At 36.8% G+C, this 22,104-nt stretch overlaps 1 protein-coding gene across 2 annotated transcripts in view; it reads right to left on the reverse strand.

Annotated features, from left to right (window-relative positions):
* NAF1 (nuclear assembly factor 1 ribonucleoprotein) overlaps positions 1-22,104 on the reverse strand; it is a 291,086-nt gene that overhangs the window by 48,401 nt on the left and 220,581 nt on the right. Inside the window, exon 9 of one of the 2 annotated variants that reach the window (XR_010840951.1) lies at positions 1,260-1,413. The exons of the other annotated variant lie outside the window; for it this stretch is intronic. The gene's annotated coding sequence lies outside the window, so the exon portion shown is untranslated. Of the gene's footprint in view, positions 1-1,259; positions 1,414-22,104 lie in introns of those variants that run through there. 2 annotated transcript variants of the gene reach the window in all.

Below are 22,104 nucleotides of genomic sequence, written 5' to 3' on the forward strand. Positions count from 1 at the left end.
ATAATTTTTAAACATCACATGCAAGCCTTAAAGGAATAAGGATTACTAATAAAAAGAACTATATCTGCTATTCTTGAGTTATTTGTAATAAATTATTCAAAAGTCATTTCAGTATGATATGTTTGACATTTGGAAATAATAATGACTGAAAATAACTGAGCTATTAATATGTCCAAGAAAAGAACTTAGTACTTTACATAAATTGTCATATTTAATCTTCATAACATTACTAGTAGGTAGAAATGTAATACTTGTACATGTATAAAAATATGTCAGATTGTGTGTATGTGTGTGTGTGTGTGTGTGTGTGTATGTGTAGAAAGAGAGAGAAGGAGAGGGAGAGAGAGAGAAAATCAGAAAATAAAAATAATTTGAACCATGTTTGTTTAATTGCTGTATACATCCTTTAGTTCTGGGGAAAACATACACACAAAAGTGATCAATTGCAAATATCATTGATTCCTACCATGTGTTAAGCCTGGAAGGTGAGAAAATTTTCCCAAGCTTCCTCAACAACTGAAGCAGCAGAGCAGAAAATCAAATGTCGATTTCCCTGGCACAGAAATCAAGTGACTATATTGTTATGCTATACTGCTTTTTACTCAGTTTCAAGATGGTAGATACTTTACATATACATTTCTGACTGTATTTCCTTTCCTAAATATACAAACATAAAAAATCTAGTTAAAAAATAAGGTCAATAACAGACTGTAGTATATCTGTAAAGTTTAATTTCGTTTTAAGCCAACACTACAAATATAGGTTAAATCAACAAAAACTTAATGCCTACTTTAAGTAAGAAATAAGTCCAATAGCTACTGTTCAAGCTGGTGAAATAATCCGACCTGATCCCAGGAATATCAGATACCTCATCTAAGTGGGCTGTTTTACTGCCTAGGCTTTCTGATTACTTGTCCTCTATATACATTGAATCTAAAAATACGGTTATAGTCTAATTTAGAGCTCTGTCTGCATCCTGGCTGGGAAATAAGCAGGAAGGAGATGCTCACATTTTTTTTTTTTTGAACATGAATGCCAAAAATCTTAGGGTCAAAAATGCTTTTCAGATAGGTTGGTGCCAAATTATCATTTACAAATGGTCTATCCTGAACCGTGTTCTAAACAGAAAATTTATACCTCAAACCAGAAATTGAATTGAAATGTATCATCATATAGAGAAAATATATTAGTCAGAAGCAAAATATGCTACATTTCAAATGTAAACGTGTAATATTTTTCCAGGGAAGATATAAAGTTACCTTCAAGAACATCCAAAAGGAGTGTGTAGCAGTTATATGGTGGCTGTTTTCTTGTCAACCTCCATCATCACGTCGCTCAGGACCGTTGGTTTACAAACGAAATCAGGCCAAAATGAACATCCAGGGTAGGCTCAATGGTGTGGAGGGAGGATTTCTGAAAAAGTCATTATGAAGGGTATACATTAAGAGAAAGAACTGTTCCCATTTTGCCTTAGCATTGTTTCTCATCTCTGCACCACGGACATTCTGGTCTGGATAATTCTTTGTTACGGTGGCCCGTCCTGGTCACTGTGGGATGTTTAGCAACATTCTTGCTAATTTCCACTGGTTGCTAATTCCAATTCCCCACCCCTAGTTGTGACAAACAAAAGTGTCTCCAGACATTGCCAAATATTCCCTGATGGAGAACCTTGCCTAAGAGGAAACGGTTAGTGGCTGATTTTTATGAAAAAGAGCAGTATATCTAGGTCTGTTATTGATGGCTGATTAATGAAACTGAGGATCCAACATCTTACAAAGGTCCTTTGCTTCTTTTCCTTTTTGCACTTTTATCCCCGACTCATTTCCTCTGTATATGAGGGAGCCATTAAAGATGTTTCCTGATTTTATGAAAACTAATCTTTTCTTATCCCATGGATTTAAAATACCAATCTTTGTGCATATATGTATCTTAAATACGCTTTCCACACTGTGGCCACTGTATGTCTTTTCTCATTTTCCCTGATTTGCTTCCCCATGGTGACATGTCAAGTAAATGCTTTGAAGAGCTATCTATGTAAAAGATGTTTTTTAATGGTAGAAGGAAATAGAATTATTATAAAATGACATATTGGGCATGGAGATTAAAACAAGCAGACCAAAGTGTTTTATAGAGTTATATAGGTAGCAGATAAAATTAAGCAATACTAGTAATTTGAATATTTTAAAAATCAACTACTTTAATTCATACTATAACTCCAAATTATTTTGAAGAGATCTGACTTTATGTTTGTGGTCAATATAATAGAAAAGAGAAATTTAACTAGGTAGATTTTTTTTTTCCAGTGCTAATTTGAACATGTTTTAAGCACCTTGGGAAATGTCATTACTTTGAAGTAAATAATGTTCCACTAAAGGAATAATTTATGAAAGTATCATTTATGATAAAATTTAAAATGACAACATGCAACTCATGATTTAGTGTTAGTAAAATTTTTTTTAAAATGTATACTGACTATAAGCAGTATTATCATTGAATTGTAAAATGTTATAAAAATGTGGGCTATGACATTTTTATCAATTGTAGAACTCATAGGTTGACTCTCGCACGTATTTGAGAAAAATAAAATGTAGAATGATCATTCCTTCCCTAGGAACTCAGATTGAATGTGTCATAAACTAGTTTTCCAATATGTTGCAGAACAAAACTAACAAAATTGGACCCTACAGACAACTCTAAAGAGTCAAACCATTTCTCAATAAGACACATCTCCCTCTTACGGACTGAAAGTGAAAGTTGGAGCTGACCTAACCTTGAAGGCTCCCTTAGGCACCTGAGACTTAGATCCAGGCTTACTCACAGTTAGAACCATTCCCAGTGGGTCACGATACCAGCGGTTCACATCAATACACTATTTGAATTTTCTGCCTCAGTTGTGTATGCAGGTTGAGCTTTTATAAATGCAATTTTTAAGTGGGCAATGATACGAAAACCCTAATTTATTCAAGAAGGCTTTAGAGCATGGAAATAAATATTATTTATTTTATGTATTATTTTACTTCAGAATATGCTTTTTTTTCCTCTTTGATGTATGTGGGGTGTCTTTCTCAACATATTACCTTATGTACCACTTCACAGTGAAATTAAAGCTGTTAGGCTCAATCATTTAGCTGCCCCCATTCGTCTTTTACCATACAAAGAATGCATCGTCACCACATTTTTTCCTTCTCCCAGAAGACATAATTTATGTGTCCCATCGCTTCATCATTTTGCAAGAGCTCCACACACACTTGCCTCATTCACAAAGAGTGAACACTGATGTGACCTATGGATTTAGTTAATAACAATGACTCAGTACTGGCTCATCAATGGTAACACACCATATGAATACCAAAAAGATACTAATCAACCTCTTGGATGTAATTCGCTTTTTAAGAAAAATCCACACAACACATCATTTTCAGGTGCCCATGGAGTAGTCACTGAGTTATACTATATTTTGACTATAAAATGAATCTCAGTGAAGAGATTTAAAATTAATACAATATATGTTTTCTAACCACAGGCTATGCAACTGCAATCCATAACAGAAAGATACCTAGAAAGTTCCAAAACGTTTGGAAATTAAAGAACACACTTCTAAATAATCCATGAGTGAATAAAGAAATCCCAAGGAAAATTCAAAAACATTTTGAACTTCATGACAATGAAAATGGACTAGATCACAACGTGCAGGAAACAGCTAGAGCAGAGCTTGGAGGGAAATTTATAATTTTAAAGGCTTATATTAGAGGAAAACAGCCTAAAATAAATGATTTTTGCCGTAGCCACTCTAGGAGTCTGGTAAAAGAAAATCAAACCCCAAATAAGCAGAGGAAACATGTGACAAAGACAAAAAGTCAGTGAAATTCAAAACAAAACGAAAACTAAAACCAGTGGATAAGTATGAAAGAAACCAGCAGTTAGTTTTTTGAAAAGATTAGCAAATGTTCTTGACCTGAAGATAAGTTAAGAAAGCTTTCTAAATAATCAGGAAAAGTAATAACCATGATTCTTTGCCTACACTAGGGACGTGTAATATTTGGGGGTCATGGATCCCTTTGTTCCAATTATCAATGTACTGCCTCTGAGCTTCTGATTTGGTCTTCATTGCCTGCTTTGCAGCAATGGAGCCGGACACAGTACATATTTCTCCTTTGCCAGATGGCACAATAGTAAGCTTTGCCAGTAGAGGGTGATGCAGGGAAAACTTTCCTGGGTGAGGTGTGCTTGTCTAGGCAAACTCCTTCAGCGCATGCAACTTTCCCAGGAGTTCAGCCCTATAGCATATGTGGCTTCTGCAGTGTCCAGCAGAGAGTTGCTGGCATCCACCTCAGTGGCTTCCCAAAGGATCGTCACTGTCTCAGCATCTGCCATGAACGGCTGCTTCTCAGTACCGTCCTGGAGAATTCGGCAGCAGAGTGCTGTCACTCGTGAATGGCCTCCCTAGAACCTAAAGTAGCTTCACAGTGGAGTGTCAACAACCTACACAGCATCTTCCAACAGACAGGATCCCCTTGTACAACTTCACAGTCAGTTTCATGATCCAGTGGCCTCTCCAGCCATGTCTAGACTTCAGCCCTGGCCAAGGATCAAGGGCAGGAAGGAGTCACTTCTTCCCCGGAGCTCTGTCTCAACCCTAGGATTGGTGGACATTTTCTATTTACAGTTTCTTTAGAATTTTATTTACTCCTTACTAGCCAATTCTTTACTGCTCCAATTCCTTCTTATAGTTAATAATTCTTTATATTTAACTTTCCCTGTTTGATGCATCAGTTGATCTTGTCTCCTGATCGACCCTTGACTGATACGCTTTATGCAGCCTGGTGAAGCCAACAGACCCCATTTCGTAGCGATGTTTTAAAATGCGTTAACTAAAGTACGTGGAAAATTAAAAATACATGAAATATGAAAATCAAATAAAAATATTTAAAAATACTTTTTTGTGGTATGGTAATATATGAGCTTCTTAATACTACACTAAAGACTTATACTGCAATTTCAAAGTTATGAGATGTTTAAATAATATTTCAAAAAATCTTTGTCAGCTCTAATGTGATAAGAACATAGCTTTAATTTTTGTTGTGATGAGTTGGAAAAAAAACTACCATACTCAATACATTTCTGGCACAAGATGTGTGGGGTTCTTTGTACATCTGAGACCAACTAAAGGTCCTATAATGCAATTAAGTTCTGACACTAACTGGAGTTAACGCAGACCCCACAGGTTAAGGGTTCACTCCTATGAGACTGTTCCCCGCTTCAGATACCAGTTGCTAGTAGTGGGTTCCCATGCTGCCCACAATTTCTGCCTGACTTACTTATAAGTCAGAGGTTCCCATGACCTTCCTCCTTGGATTCACTTGCTAGAACAGCTCACAGAGCTCACATATGTTTACCAGTCTACTATGTAATAGAGGATATGGATAAAGGATACAGATAAGCAGACAGATGAAGAGATACATAGGGTGAGATGTCAAAGGGTCCTGAGTGTAGGAGCTTCTGTCCCCAGGGACTTGGGGTGACCCACCCTCCCAGTATGTGGTTATGTTCATCACCTGGAAGCTCTCTGAACACACACGGTGTTGGGATTTTTACAGAGGCTTCATCATGTAAGCATGATCCATCTTAACTCCATTTCCAGCCTCCCTCTTCTCCTCGGAGAATGGGAGCGGAGCAGAAAGTTCCAAGCTTCTAATCATGGCTTGATTTTCTGGGGACCAGCCTCCAGCCAGGAGCCATCCAGGGGCCCATCCTGAGTCACCGCATTAGAACAAAAACCACTCCTATCACCCAGGAAATTCCAAGAGATTTCAAAGCTCTGTGTCAGGAACTGGGGTCAAAGACCAAATATTAGAACAAAAGGTACTCCTAGTGCTCTAATCACTTAGGAAATTACAAGGGTTTTAGGAGCCCTGGGTCAGGCACTGGGCTTGGAGACCAATATCAATATAGATTTCCTATATTTCACATGTGACAAAATCACAAGTAATATTAGCACCACTGTGGTGTGTGACCTATATATGTAAGTAAAGAAAATGCTAATTGCTTATTAGAAGTTAATGGCAATTTATATGTATTTTTTTCACATCTGAACTTAAGGACATGAGTTCTGTACACGGTCTCCTTTAGAACTCTTAAGTAGTCATTGTTTCAATCGGCAGTGAGATTTGTGTTTCCAGTAATGATAATTTAAGCCAACGATCATGCCAAAAACAAAAATAAGTTCAGTTAAATATAAAAACCATCTGTGGAAGGGCACTGGACAGTTAATAAGACAGTGAAGAAATATGGGGTAAAAACTGGGAGGAAAAAAGAAACCCATAGAGGTGAGCCCAATAATTGAGACTGCATTGCCCTACAATTTTCTGCCAATGATAAAAGAGGTACCAAAACTGATAAGAAACTGACCACAGTTTTTGACTGACCTGCGACTCCAGGGGTACAAAATAGGAGTTCAGGGACTTCTAAGAAAGAGATTATAGCAAAATACTGAGGCTTTGGGTTGTGACCCTACGAGATTAAACCTATGAGTAAAGATGAACAGGAAGCAGAATACTCTATTCCTTTATAGGGAGTAAGCCCACATTTGAGTCAAACTAAATCCCTGACTGGATTAAATTGGTCAGGAATTGCTAGTGTCTAGCTAAGGTAGATGCTGGCCAAAAGCAAAACAAAATCTCCTCTTTGGGAGAAAAAGATCTTTTGTATTTTCTAGGTATCTCTAGAATTTTTCAAAATCTGCATAACTTAGTCCTTTTACCTCACCAATGAGCAAGGTAAACTGACACTTTCACAAAGACAGGCTACCATTTTGGGCTCTTGAGAAAGTAATGCCTTAAATGGAAAAAGGTAGAGCTTCAACAGAAACTGTGGAATTTCTAAGTATTTTCATATTACATACTCTTGTAATTTCTATTTAAAACAGAGAAATGTCTTGATGGATGATGAAAATTAATACAAGAAGAACTGAAAGAAACATATGCAGGAGGAGATAGTATGTATGGAGTTAGGTAGTCATAGAGGTGAGAACACAGATAAGTACATTTGCAAAACACACACACACACACATTTTGGAGAAAGAGAGCAGAATAAATGATGTGAACACAGAAATCAAAGCAAGAGACACCATTGCCATGTGTCACCTTTATGATGTGAAACCCAAGCTAAGGTTCAATAAAAGAAAGAGAATTGGTTGATAGAGTGACATGGGATAGGCAAGTAGCAAGGGCAGCAATTTGACAGAAGACGAGTTTAGCAGTAAGATGCTTGAGAGCTTTAATAGGAGTGAGTGTACATGTAACGACAAAACGTAGAAAGTCCTGCATGTGTCCATCCGGACAGCTGAAGGGACCATCCAGTATCATATTAGAATCATATGGCTTCTCCTACAGTTTGTAAACTTTATCATTATTTAATCACCATTTTATTCACATGAGTTAACATATCCCTACCATTCTGACTGACTTCAAAATGTATGAAATAAGAAACATTACCCAATGAAAATAAAGAGCTTTATTTTCAGAAAACTGCATATATACTTCAACAGGTAGAAGAAATACAACACCCTATATAAAATTATAAATTTGATTTCTTTCTGTGATTGAGAGAGAGCTTTCTTCTCTTCTCCCAAAACAGAAAATCCAATTAAATTGAAGAGAATTCAATTCCCACTAGTTTAGAGTCCAGTCTCCTTTCCATTCAGTGGGCTAATTACAACTTATGATTTCTGTATTCTTCATCAAAAAAGGAAAATGAAGCATCCCTCCTTATCTAATGAAAATGCAAGAAGATATATACAACATCACAAATTTTTAATGAGAATTTGTGGTAACCAGCCCTGGCTTGGCTTATTCTTCAAATAGATACATACATTTGAATGCCTTTTAAAATGTATTGTGCTATACTCACGGTGCGCCCTTGGCCGATGGAGAACAGGGGACAATGGGTAAAGGTTCCCTCATTTTTCTCCTTCATGAGACAGTTCACAGATATGTTTCACAAGGCTCCTTAGAAGGAATATCCTACAGGATGAACACCGGTCACCTCGAGGGTGAACAACCTGACTGCAATTTTATGTGCCTTTTTTCCTTCCCCATTTAATGTTTCAGTCCCTCAAGACTACTTCCTGGGAGCACACTTCTAAATGAACTCGTGTCTCCAAAACTCTGCTTTTAGAGGAACGCGCGAGTTCACTTTCAGTGGGGATCCTCCAAGACCTGGTCACAGGCTGCCCGGTCAAATCTTCACCAGTTCCTTGAATCACTTTAGTAAATGTTCTACAGTTTGTCCACCTTCCCGGCAGGCTTCGTTTACAGTTCCACAAATGTTTCTGCTTAGGTCGTTTACTGTATTCTTTACCTTGGTCCCTTTTTTAAAGAGAAAACTTAAGTCCCTTTCTCTGCCACTTAAGACTCCGCATTAAAGACGCTGGCTCCCTTTACTGATATTGGATCTGCATCTAACCAGGGAGGTGAACCATCTGACCGGATGGCTTCCCACGCACCACCCAAGAGCGACGCTCTCCCGCCATGCTGGCTCAAACCGCGTCATGCTTACCAGGCTGGCTCTACTCCTAAATGATACCCCCTGCTAGGGGCAAACCATAACCTACTCGTGTTCAAAAGAAAAGCAAGAACAAGACTGAAGTCTATTTTTCAGTTTCTTTTCTTTGAAGTCTGTTTTAGTTTCTCTTTTTCTTGCCTCTTCTACCCACAATTTTGACATATCACATTAAAACAGTGATTAAAATAGTTGTATTTAATTTGAATATCTAAATTTCTAGGTCCCTTCTTAACAGTCACATTTGCTCTTTAAAACCCGAGGTCTCACGATTTTGCCAGGCAAAAATTAAATATGTAACACATCTGTAACAGTTGTGACCTGCAAATCTCTTTTGCATACGTAATCTAATTTGATTCTTCCAACATCATAACCATAAGAGAGATGGTTACAGGCAAGGACATCTCTGTTTTACAAATGAAGACATTGAAATTCAGAGAACAGAATTGCATGTGACCACAGTCACCAGGCTGGTAGTAAATATTGAAGACAGGATGTGAACTCAAGTCTTCTGATTTCCTGCTCATATGCTCTCTCCACATACAAAACAGATGACTGTCCAGCTGGTGAAATCCAATGCTATAGTGGGGTACACAATCCAAACTCACTTCTGCCTCCAAGAAAAAAATTCATCAGTCACCTTCCTCCTGAAGGGGGGGGAGCGTGAAACGGAAATACGGTCAGTTTTGTGAACGACGCTGTCATCTTTGTTGATGGTTAAAGGCAGCATTTTAAAATAATCAGAAGTCAGTATCCTCTCCTCAAGAGCTTTGTTTATTGGCGAGTTTCTATGCTACGCTGGAGGTATAACAGATGCCTGGAGTGTCGGTAATGAACTTTGCAAACATCAGTGTGCTTTGTGATTAGAATTGCCTGCAGGTCCTCACAGATGACTTTTGTTCCCTCTTTTTTCTTGAAACATTTCACGTTCATGGTGAAAACTTTAATAGTGGCACCCCTACCCGGAGTAGGTTTATCATCACGCAGTGTTTGACAGGACAGGACAATCAAATTATAATCTGTGACTTAAAAAAAAGAAAAAGAATGCCATTTGCGGCAACATGGATGGACCTAGAGATGATCATACTAAGTGAAGTAAGTCAGACAAAGACAAATATCTTATGATATCACCCGTAAGTGGAATCTTTAAAAATGATACAAATGAACTTATTTACAAAACAGGAATAGTCTCACAGACATAGAAAACAAACTTATGGTTACCGAAAGGAAAGGGGGAGGGGGGATAAATTAGAAATTTGGGATTCAAAGATATGCACTGCTATATACAAAATAGATAACCAACAAAGACCTACTGAATAGCACAGGGAACTCTACTCAATACCTTGTAATATAACCTATAATGGAAGGGAATGTAAAAAAGGGAATATATATATATAGTTATACATATTCATATATATATGAATATGTATATATGAATATATATAACTAAATCACTTTGCTATACACCTGAAACTAATACAGCATTGTAAATCAACTATATTTCAATAAGAAAACAAAAAAATATATAATCTGCATAGCAGCTACACAGAGCCCCACTACCCTAGCCTGGGAGAATGGGAAGGAAGGGAATTCAGAGACTACCAAACACTCTCATTGGCCTGCAATGAACGCACACAGATGAATTGGTTTCTATGGCATCACTGAATAATGTGCATTCAAAGATGAGTGAAATCAAATTGTTTTGTTGTTGTTGTTTTTAATATTTATTTTTGGCTGTGTTGGATCTTAGTTTCTGTGTGAGGGCTTTCTCTAGTTGTGGCAAGCGGGGGCCACTCTTCATCGCGGTGCGCGGGACTCTCACTATTGCTGCCTCTCTTGTTGCGGAGCATAGGCTCCAGACGCGCAGGCTCAGTAGTTGTGGCTCACGGGCCTAGTTGCTCCGCGGCATGTGGGATCTTCCCAGACCAGAGCTCGAACCCGTGTCCCCTGCATTGGCAGGCAGATTGTCAACCACTGCGCCACCAGGGAAGCTCTCAAATTGTTTTTTTTAATCAAGAATTTAGCTTTCATGTAATTCCTCAGCTAGAGGAACATTGCAAAATGGAATTCCTAGTCACCATGAAAAGAATCCAAGACACATTCTTTTAGTTTCTAAAACTCTGGATGTAATTTTTAACTTTCTGGTTTCTGGTCAGTTTGATTTCACAGGTTGCAAACTAAAGTCATCTTTAATTTATACACTTAATCCTCCATATCTCAACAGTATAAGACCTATTGATTTATTCTTCAAAATGCCTCAAGACTTTCTATTCTTGCCACCCTCATAGATTGCATCCTTATTTACCCCTGACAGCTGGCTAGAACAGTGCCACGGAGAAGATAAACATTTAAGAAAGAAAGCCTGAACTAATGTTGGAGGTTGTATTTTTTTAAAAACTACGTAGTAAGACTAATTGCCAATGGAAAGAATAAAATCTTAGAGGAAATATAGTTTTAGAGGATTAAATTTTTAAACAACATTAACTATAATTGGGAAACACCAGAAAGTGAAATTCTAGAAGGCATTGGTTTTCAAAACAAACCATATTCATCAGTTTTATCACCCTGTTCTGGTAGATGCCTTTCACTAGTACTGTCCCTCTGCAGTTCTTCAGGTCAGCCCATTGTCAAGCACCAGGGAGACAAAGAGGCAGACTGGTGACATACTGGTAACAGGTTGGTGACAGGCTGGTTGCTGACTTCTTCCTCAGCAGCAAATGCTCTCTGGTGGGCATTAATTTGAGACGCAAAGGTCTGCTCACGTTATAAGTCCAGCCACAAGTCTGTTCCCCCAGACATTCTTATCTTTGTCTTCCAGTATTGCTCATTTCTGACACAATAAATGTCTGTCTGCTTTTTTTATCCGACAAGTTTGGAGGTTATGTGTTGTGTCTCAATAGATAATTAATACAAGGAGTAAAGAGATTTCCTTATTAATATTGTAACAAGGAAGAAGAACAAATCTGACTCCATATTGGACCTACTTCTTTTATTTTAACCCTTGTGTTCTTTCTATTGCTTCTGCTACAAGTTAATTACAAAAGGCCTACAGCTAGAGGCTAAAGCTTAAAGTATACATAATGGCCCATCTCCGGAAACCCTGCCTACCAGGCCTGAGCTTAAGCTAAGATACCTTTGTTTAGCTCACAGGAAACATCCTGACCAGGCCCACCTATGAAAGGCTGCAGGAAGGAAGAAATTAACACCTCCCCTCCAGAGTCTGGCTAGAACAAGGAAATAGTTGCAACTTATCCCCTTTTTTACCTTACCTCCTCACCTACCTCTCTTTGCTCTATAAAAGAAACTAGTATCCAAACCTGGACAAGATGGTTTTTTGGGACACTAGTCCACCATCTTCTCAGTCTGTTGGCTTTCTGGATAAAGTCACTCACTAGGCTTTGATGATAATTCATCTCTCCGTTTATTGGCTTATTGTGCAGTGAGCAGTAGGAGGTTGGACTCATCTTCAGTCCCCTTACCTGACCCAACATAAACCAACATGTCTATTGGAACAGTGACTATTAGCAGAAATAAGTTTCCTTCCCTCACAGAGGGAGACATAAATCAAAGGAATAACTAGGTTAAATGTTTATTTTTTTTGAGATATAATTGACATAAAACATTATATTAGTTTCAGGTTTACAACATAGTGATTCAATAGGATGAAAATGACCACCACAATAAGTCTAGCTAACATCAACGCCACACAAAATTACAATTTTTTTCTTGTGATGAGAACTTTTAAGATGTATTGTCTTAGCAACTTCCAAATACACAGTATAGTATTATTGAGTATAGTCACCATACAGTACATTACATCCCCAGGACTTATTTTATAAATGGAAGTTTGTACCTTTTGATCTTCTTCACCCACTCTGCCCCCCCTCCTCAAAATAAGTTTATGTTGTTGCCATTTATTGAGCTCATGGCTGAATACGATTCTCTAATTTTTTCTTTGAAATGCTTTAAACATCCTTGTCTGAATAAATGCTAGTTTCAGTAAATTAGATCCCTTTAGTCAAAACAATTTATGGAGAGATAGTCCACAGCCTGATACAAGACACAAAGAAATGTAGAAAACAAGGCATGTTCTAACACACTGTCCAACTTTAACACAGCTAGCAAATGTTAGAGGAAAGAATCAATTCCGCAATTGAGAAGAGGCAGGAGGAAGTCACCACTGTTCTTAATCACGTAATTTCTGAAAGTCTGGAGCACCTTTGTCATTTGTTTCAGATTACACCTGAGTAAAGAAGAGAAATTTCTTGCTTTAACTTTTTTTTTTCACTTTCTTGTGCTTATGGAAGCGCCAATTAAACCTTTGAAAAACCTTCACCACAGAAAATAACAAAGACTCCTCAGAGCTGCTCTTGAAAAATAAGAAGGACTGCCTGATTGTGATTTAGTGAAGGAGACTTAAAGGATATGGGCCTCAGCAGGGCAGCTTGGAGAACTGACTGCTCTCTAGTGGGAAAGGATAATTCTGTGTAGTAAGTTAGAGTTTTCCCTGAATGATTATTCAGGGAAAAATATGGAATAAACAAACATTTTATATAAAGGGACTTAATGTAGAAAGCACTAAGCAAATAATAGAAAATAATTTGTTTAATTTAATTTTTTTATGGAAGTAGAGTTGATTTACAATGCTGTGCCAATCTCTGCTGTACACCAAAGTGACTCAGTTATACACATAGAGATGTGGGTTTTTTAAATATTCTTTTCCATTATGGTTTTTCACAGGATATTGAATATAGTTCCCTGTGATATACAGTAGGACCTTGTTGTTTATCCATCCTATAATCGTTTGCATCTGCTAGTCCCAAACTCCCAGTCCTTCCCTCCCCACCGCCTTCCCCCTTGGCAACCACAAGTCTGTTCTCTATGTCTGTGAATCTCTTTCTGTTTTGTAGATAGGTTCATTTGTGCCATATTTGCAAATGATGCAACAGACAAGGGCTTAATCTCCAAAATAGAAAAACACCTCATACAACTCAACAACAAAAAAGCAAACAACCCAATCAAAAACTGGGCAGAAGACGTTAATAGACATTTCTCCAAAGAAGTCATACAGATGGCCAGTAGGCACATGAAAAGCTGCTTAACATCACTAATTATTAGAGAAATGCAAATCAGAACTACAATGAGGTACCACCTCACACAAGTCAGAATGGCCATCATTAAAAAGTCTACGAATAACAAATGCTGGAGAGGGTGTGGAGAAAAGGGAGCCCTCCTACACTGTTGGTGGGAATGTAAGTTGGCACACCCACTATGGAAAACAGTGGGGAGGTTCCTCAAAAAACTAAAAATAGAACTATCATATGATCCAGCAACAGCTGAAACATGGAACCAAACTATATGTCTATTTACAGATGAATGGATAAAGAAGATATGGTATATGCAGGGACATGGATGGACCTAGAGACTGTCATACAGAGTGAAGTAAGTCAGAAAGAGAAAAACAAATATCCTATATTCACGCATATATGTGGAATCTGAAAAAGTTGGTATAGACGATCTTATTTACAAAGTAGAAATAGAGACACAGATGTAGAGAACAAACATACGGATACCAAGGGGGAAGGGGGTGGGTGGGATGAGTTGGGAGATTGGGATTGACATATATACACAATTGATACTACGTATAAAATAGATAACTAATGAGAACCTACTGTATAGCACAGGGAACCCTATTCAATGCTCTGTGGTGACCTAAATGAGAAGGAAATCCAAAAAAGAGGGGATATATGTATACATATAGCTAATTCACTTTGCTGTACAGTATAAACTAACACAATATTGTAAAGCAACTATACTCCAATAAAAATTTTTTAAAAATAAAGAGGCGATGTGTGTATGTATATGCTATGGAATATTACTCAGCCATAAAGAAGAACAAATTAATGTCATTTGCAGCAACATGGATGCAACTATAGATGATCATCCTAAGTGAAGTAAGTCGGAAAAAGAGACAAATACCATAGAAAAGAATTTTATTCAAGGAGTTAATAATAAAACTTCAGATAAATCACTTAGAAAAGAAAATAATAATGTCAAGTATGACGTTCGGAAATCATCTGCGCCAGTGACATAAGAGAATGGACAACAGTGAAATGGAGCAAGAAATTCTCCACAAACAGATGTGTAACACAAAGTTTCATTTAGAGTGATTTGTAACTAAAGGATTTCCACGTTTTCTCCAATTGTATTCTTATAAAAATACTGTGAGTTAGGATAAGTTGGTAGAATTTTATTACAGATGAGAATGAGATCCTCTGAGGCTGAACACCTTGCCTAAGAAAGAATAAATAAGATTTCTTTGTATTAGTCCTTTATTAGATTTTTTCCTACATTATTTATTATGACGCTAAATTCTATTAAACTTCTATTGAAGGGCCTCGTGGAATTATGTCATTTATGACTTTCTTTTCAAAAGTGGAATTTAGAAAGAGAAGAATTTAGAAGAAGTGACTGTCATAAAACCTTCTCTAGGAAACTTTAGGCTGTTCTGCAAAGCTTTGCATTACTTCAGGAAGTCAGAAATGGGTTTTCAGAGACATTTTAGAACAAGACCATTGCTTTCAAATAGTTTAATCTCCCATCAGTTTCTCCACCATATCCTGCATATCTTCTCCACTCTAGCAGTTAAAAAAGAGGCCCAAAATACAGTAGAAGGGGATATTTTTTAAACAAGAACAGAAAACAAAAACTTCAATGCTAACTTCTCAGAAGAGTGTGACCAAATTATATACCAACATTTCCAAAGAACATCATACAAAATATTAATCCCTTTTCTTCTTACTAGAATCTTCTTTTTTCTTAAAAATAGACTTATTATTCATTCTAGTTACAAATATGCTTTATAATAGAGTGACTATATCTTTAGATGTGAATTAAACACAGGTGAGTTAATTCATTGTACCATTGGGTTATGTCTAAGTCTATGCATGTTTCAGTATTAAAAACAGATTTCAGAGTCAGAATAGATTCAGTTCTTGACATTGCTTCACTAGGGACACCAGTAAACCCTATCAACTTTTCTTTAGAAAATCTTCTTTCTTCAGATCATTATACAAAACCTACTCCAAAGTAATAATTTTATTAAATTGTACTTTCCTCGTGTTTATATGTTTGAATATGACCATCCTGATACTACCCGAGGACTTATTCAATATCTTGTCCTTTTACAATTTAATTTTAAAGTAACATCCAGTTTCTTAACCATCCTACTTCAAAAGGGTACATATCCCGCTCAACCAAGAAATTGGTGTACAAGTGTTAATCCTATCTTTGCAAACTCTTGTGTGCAAGAAATGTCACAGTAATCTATTTTTTAATCAAATAAGATAAGGCTCTGAGCCTATCTCTCCCACACTAGTAGGCAATTCAATCCCAGTTCTGAATACCATCTCTGCCCAGTCACCTCCACAGAATGGAGCGGATGGCCTGGCCTAATTTTTGAAATTTGAAACAAAAACTAGAGATGTACAAAACACAAACACTGCTGTATTAGCATTCCCCAAACCTAACTTTTCATTTAATAACTGACTCAGTTTACTTGTTTCATGATGCTGGAATCAGAGGCATGCTCAGTTTACTTCAAGTAATATTAAAAAATACACTATTGTATTATTGTAAAAAATACACTAATATATGGTCAATAAAAATCATTTAAATGCTAGGTTTAATGTTTTTTAGTAGATACGAGTAGGTCATTTTGTCATCCTGGAATGTGAGGCTATCCATTGGTCCTTATCTATAGACAGAGATAATCCCATGCCACAGTTTTTCTAATGCTCTGTTTCATCCATTGTCTCCTGGCATACAATCAATCTCTCTCTCTCCCTCTCTCTCCCTCTCTCTCGTTCAAACTCTCTAAGAAGATGGATCTAATTGAGTCAGTCACTAATATGGGGTACCACTTCAGCACAGAGATGTGACAGGTGACCTGACAGACTGATACCCTTTGTGTTCACCATGTAAATGACCAACTTTGAACCAGGTACTGATGTTGGGTCCACTCATTCTTGCTCCACAAAGAAATTCGCAACTTAGCAAGTCAGAAATCTCCCATGACTGCTTTGGTTCAAAATGGGTCAAAGAAACTAGAAATTACTTTTAGGCTTCAAAATTGCTCAATGTAAAAACACAGAAGTGGAAACAGCATATTTGAAGATATATTGTATCCTCAGAATGAGTGGCAAAATAGAACCTACTTAAATGGGAAAGGAGAAAAATATGGTAGAAAGTAAAATGGACTCATCCTCCAACTTTCCAGGTCCTCTCAGTGTGGAATCTTATGCAAACTTTCCATAAGGAGTTGTGACATTTAATAGTTCCAGTTTTATGTTCTCACCTTTAAATTTTATGCATCTTAGGTCCTATTACTAAGACATTCAAACCTTTACTAACCAATCAAAAATCAAAATATAATACAAGATTAATAAATAACTGTGGCTTAATGGGTTAATATTCCCATGTTTATTTTTTTTTGAGGAATTCAATGACTTAACCCAAATACTGTAAGAACATTACACACTGTAATGGAGATTGAAGACATGCTGTGTTGATGGGAGACCATTCTAATCACATAGTATCACTTGAGTTGTAGTATTATTACCTTGTGAGTTGTATGGTGATGTTAATAATGATAATGCTCCCACTTTTTTAGTCAATGGTATAAACACCTTCAATATCACCACAATTATGATATAAATCCAATACTAACACTGCATATCATCGTAAGATTTTAGCTCTTTCAAAACCCTCATATATTATGTTTCCCAATTTTATTTCACAGGGTTAATAGGACATAAAATATGCTAAAGCACTAAGTATGGTCTCTGGTACATACGATAAATCAGTATATAGTAGAAGACTTGGAATCTGAAAAATCTGAGACTGAAAGTAATGAAGTTAATCTACCAAGCTTATAAAGCTAGACAATGGGAAATCTGAAAGAAGAATCAATGTCTCTAAAACATTTGCTGCACAGTTCTTTCTGCTTTACCATGCTGTATTTCATTAGCCCAAAGCTATTACTTCCTGCCTGACTCCCCCATATATTACAGGACAGTCCTGGTTTGTTTGCTAACACTCCTAATTTTTTGAGTACTAAATGTCTTCCATATTGAGAAAAATGATTGCTCTCAAAAATTATACTTCTATTTATTAAATAGCTTTTATCTTTAACCCAAAGTGAAGTTTTCAAAATGTTTCATGAAAAGATAAACAAACCAGAAATGCAGCACTTCTATTTTAATAAAGTATTACCCTATGAACTTGCTCTTGCTGAGCATAAATTTTAGATAAACATAAGCCCAAAGTTTTGACATTAACTTGATACTTGAGGTCAGTTCAATCAATAGATCAATGACCTTTTAACCTATATGCCATGGTATATAAGCAAAAGTTAAAGAAAATAGTAAGAGGAAAAATAACAGATAATAGAGAGTAAGAAAAGAAGGAATTTCTCTCAAGAGAATATTAAAAAAATATTTTGAACTAAAGGAAAATGAAAACACTACTTAATGAAATTTGCTGGTTGCAGCAAAAACTTTACTTGGAAGTTTACAACATTAAATGCATATGTTAGAAAATAAGAAAGCTTAAAAAAAAAAAACACTGAGCTTTCCCTTTAGGAAACGAGAGTAAGAAGAAGAATTTATCCCTAAATAAGCAGAAAAGAATTTTAAAACAGAGCAGAAATGAATGAAATTGAAAAGAGGAAGGTAATAGATAAAATCAAAATAATCAAAAGCTGATTCTCTGAAAAGTTCAATAAATTTGACAAAACTCTCACCAGACTAAGACTAAAAAAAAAAAAAAAAAATAGACACTAATTACAAATATCAGAAATGAAAGTGTCTCCATTGACTCCATGAATATGAAAAGGAAAATAACAAAATACTGTGAACACCTCTATGCCCACAAATTTGCTCACTTAGGTGAAATGGACCGATTCCTTAAAAGGCACAAAGTACCAAACCTCATGCAAGAAGAATGAGCTCTAGAGCTATTAAAACTATTGAAGCGATAATTTTTAAATCTTCCCAAAAGGAAAGCAACAGCCCCAGTTGTTTTCACTGGTGTTTTCTACCAAACATTTAAGAAAGAAATGATACACATTCTTACAATTTCTTCCAGAAAATGGAAAGAAGGAAAATTATGTAACTACTTGTAAGAGGCCAGCATTAACCTCTGCTAAAATCACATAAAGACATTCCACGAAAAGAAAACGACAGACGAATATCACTCATGAACACAGACCCAAAAGCCTTCAACAACGTTCCTTTTGGTGTATGTTTGTGGTTAGTGTGAACCACAAGGAGATTCTCCCGACGTTTTGAAGGGCAGAAGGTTAGTGGCTGCCTTTTTATCGCATATGTTAGCTTTGCTGATCTGCTGACTTACCTCACTCCCGTGAAGCAACAGCTAGACCAGATGTGTGGGTCTGCTTGGTGACAAAAGGCCTCTGTAGGATACCCTCGTCATCAAGGACAGAGCAACAGGAAGGCAGACAAGTTTCAGCCCATCCTTGTAGGTATAAGCTCATGCTGGTGGGGTTCCAGCCTGTTCCTGATTTCTCCCTCCTGACTTCCTGCTCAGTGAACTTTAATTTCCAGCTTCAGCCAAGCTGAGACAGTCTTGTAGGAAATATTTCACTAGTGTCCTCAATGGTGCAAGTCAATTACGTGTGCTATTTATACATTATACATACAAAATATGCTACTGGTTCTATATCTCTGATTGACCCTCTTTGATATAAGCAGTGATCTCTGATCTCAATATGGGACCAAAGGAATTGCCAAAATTAAAAGGAAATCAAAGTAAGACTCCTTATGAAGTCATTTGTAAATGTTATAAAAATATATATATATACATACAGACCATTTAGTTTTGGAAGCCATAGGAAGAAGAAACTTTATATATCAACAGTGTCAAATGCACCATACAGCTCTAAACATTTGATGATATCTCTTGGATTTAGTAATTATAAAATCATTCAGCACCCTAGTTAAAGAAGGTTCAGTAGACATACAAAAGACATACTGTAGTTGATTTGGGGAATATACAAGATGTGAGAATTTGGGTCTAGCAATTATTGACACCTGTTTCAAGAAAAAATTAGAAAATTTAAGTAGTAACTGAAGGGTACTAAAATTAACTTTTGTTTTATAGACTGGAGAGACTTGTGCATGTACAGGCTGAATGGAGAAAATTAGGTAATATGGAATGTACATGAAAACATGTAGTATAGCAGTATTTCAGTGCAAGTAGGAGAAAATTAAGTCTGGGTATACATGGAGGTTGCCTTTCAACATAATTCATCCTCTGACGCTGATGACAAGACATGTCCTAACAAAGGAGAAGAAAAATAAACATCTTCATAGAAGGAAAAGCCTTATGTTCCACCAAAAGTGCCTTTGATGCATAAGAAAGATTCTGGTTGCTTTCAGACCTGCTTCAGCACAAGATAAGACACATTTCGGTTTTTCCCTAAAATTTCACATGTGAAATCAGGCGACAGCAAATTCTAAGGTCGGTCTAGAAGAGAGAAGAAATTTGCAATAGGGTAACTGCCATGAGGGCAAAGACCAGTCACCTATTTTTCCTAAACAAGGTTAATTGTATTTACAAGCCAAAGAGCTTCAGGTCTTCTCTTTCTCCTACCCCTTATCCCAGGCAGAAGGCAATGTCACCCTCTAAGGACTGTATCCTTGTCTCTGTATAATTTAATCAGCTGACCTTGTTATTCAAAAGATGTGAGAGTCTGTTAAAGGAAATGTATTAATGCTTTGCACTCAAGAGGTACAAAATCACTTCTGAAGTTTCCTGGAATATCCCAAGCTGACAGAACATCATCATTCGGTGTTTGGATCCTATAAATGAACCACGAGGCATGGGAGCAGGGCCCAGAGCATTTAGATACTACGTCTGAGGTGCCCTCAAACTGTCCACCACACACATAGACTCAAACACAAGCCATGTGTTTATCAAAACATTCATAAGACAATCTATAACTAGATCTTAATGGTTGCCTGGAGATATTATGGAAATAGCACATATCCAAAAAGCGTGATTTTGCTGATTTCTGCTATTGCTGCTAAAGACCCACTTGCTTCTGGGTATAGTTAATTCATTTGCCCCTCAGATCTACAGCATTTGGGTTTGTAATATAGGGCTTATTTACATAGAGAAAGTATAGCTCAACCTTTACATTAATGAACATACCTAGGAAACAATAACATGCTTTATGTAAAAAAAAAAAAAAAAAAAAAGCTAAAAATTCACAAACAAACAGGTGAGCCTGGAGTCTGAGGGGTTCAATTACTGCATGAAAACGTCAGTGGTGCTTTCTTAATGGTAAGATCAAATAGACTATATAAAACTTCTTCAGAAAAAGTAGTTTACAATTAACTCCTGCTCAAAACATGAGATATTTCTATCTAATGAACAAAAGAAAAAAGAGAAAACTAAAATAAAAGTAAAAATTAATTAGTATCTTAACAAAACAGCAAAAATGCCAGACAGATAAATGTTTTCTGCTTCTGTTTTAATTATTAAGTAATTAATTGTTTCTGGCCATGTTTCTTGTCAGACGAATAGATAAGTGGACTTTCGGACATAATTTATTAGGAATACATAAATCCCTAAAAGATATTAAGTTTTTTTTTCATTCAATAACGTTTCCTGAGCCCCTACAATGATTCTGACATTGTAAATGTAGAAATAGGTAAAACACAGAACTCACTGCCCAAACGGGACACCAGAGATACAAACTAGCAACTAGCAGGTCATGCAATATGGTATATCAAGTCCTCCTGTCACCCACACAGCCACCTGCTAAGGCACTAGGACGTTATTCCATGCCTCTCTCTCCATAGTACAAACACTTTCGGAGGGAAGAACTGCCTGTCTGAATACTACACTTATTAGTACAGTAACTGGTACATAGCAACAGCTAATGGATGTATATGGAATGAATTAAATCCTGAAACGTGTGGTTCTGAACAGTTCTACAGAGACTGACATAGGAATTTCCCTGGAAGAAAAGGGGGGAAATTACATGTTCAAAACTGTGGTAGAAAAGAAGTTTTAAGACCACATGGGAAACCAACTAATCCAACATGACAAGATGAAAGCGTGACTTGGAAGAAATGGCCCCTCTTAGGAGGGAGAGATCGGTGAGGTTCGGACAGAGGACCGGCTGGTGTGCTGTGCTCCGGAGTTCGGCTTCTTCCTACGGATAACAGGCATTCCCTGACCGTGACAGTGATGCTTATATAAGCAAAGCTCGTTGTCTATTTGTTTACTATTATGCTATGGGAAAACGGTCAGTGTATCTTCACCAAGTTTAGGGGGTACCGTTAGGATGGTCTATGGAAATGTAGACTTTACCCCATACTCAAAATTATGAGAGGAGGGGTACTTTTGAGGGCTTCCCAAATAGAATAGTTTAAAACGGAGTTATGACATGAGCCGCATTATATTCTAATATGGGGAGATATGGCTTATCTATCAAGATGTGATAGGGAGGGAGAA

This window comes from Kogia breviceps, chromosome 6 (assembly GCF_026419965.1).
Source record: "Kogia breviceps isolate mKogBre1 chromosome 6, mKogBre1 haplotype 1, whole genome shotgun sequence".
Taxonomy (NCBI): Eukaryota; Metazoa; Chordata; class Mammalia; order Artiodactyla; family Physeteridae; genus Kogia; species Kogia breviceps.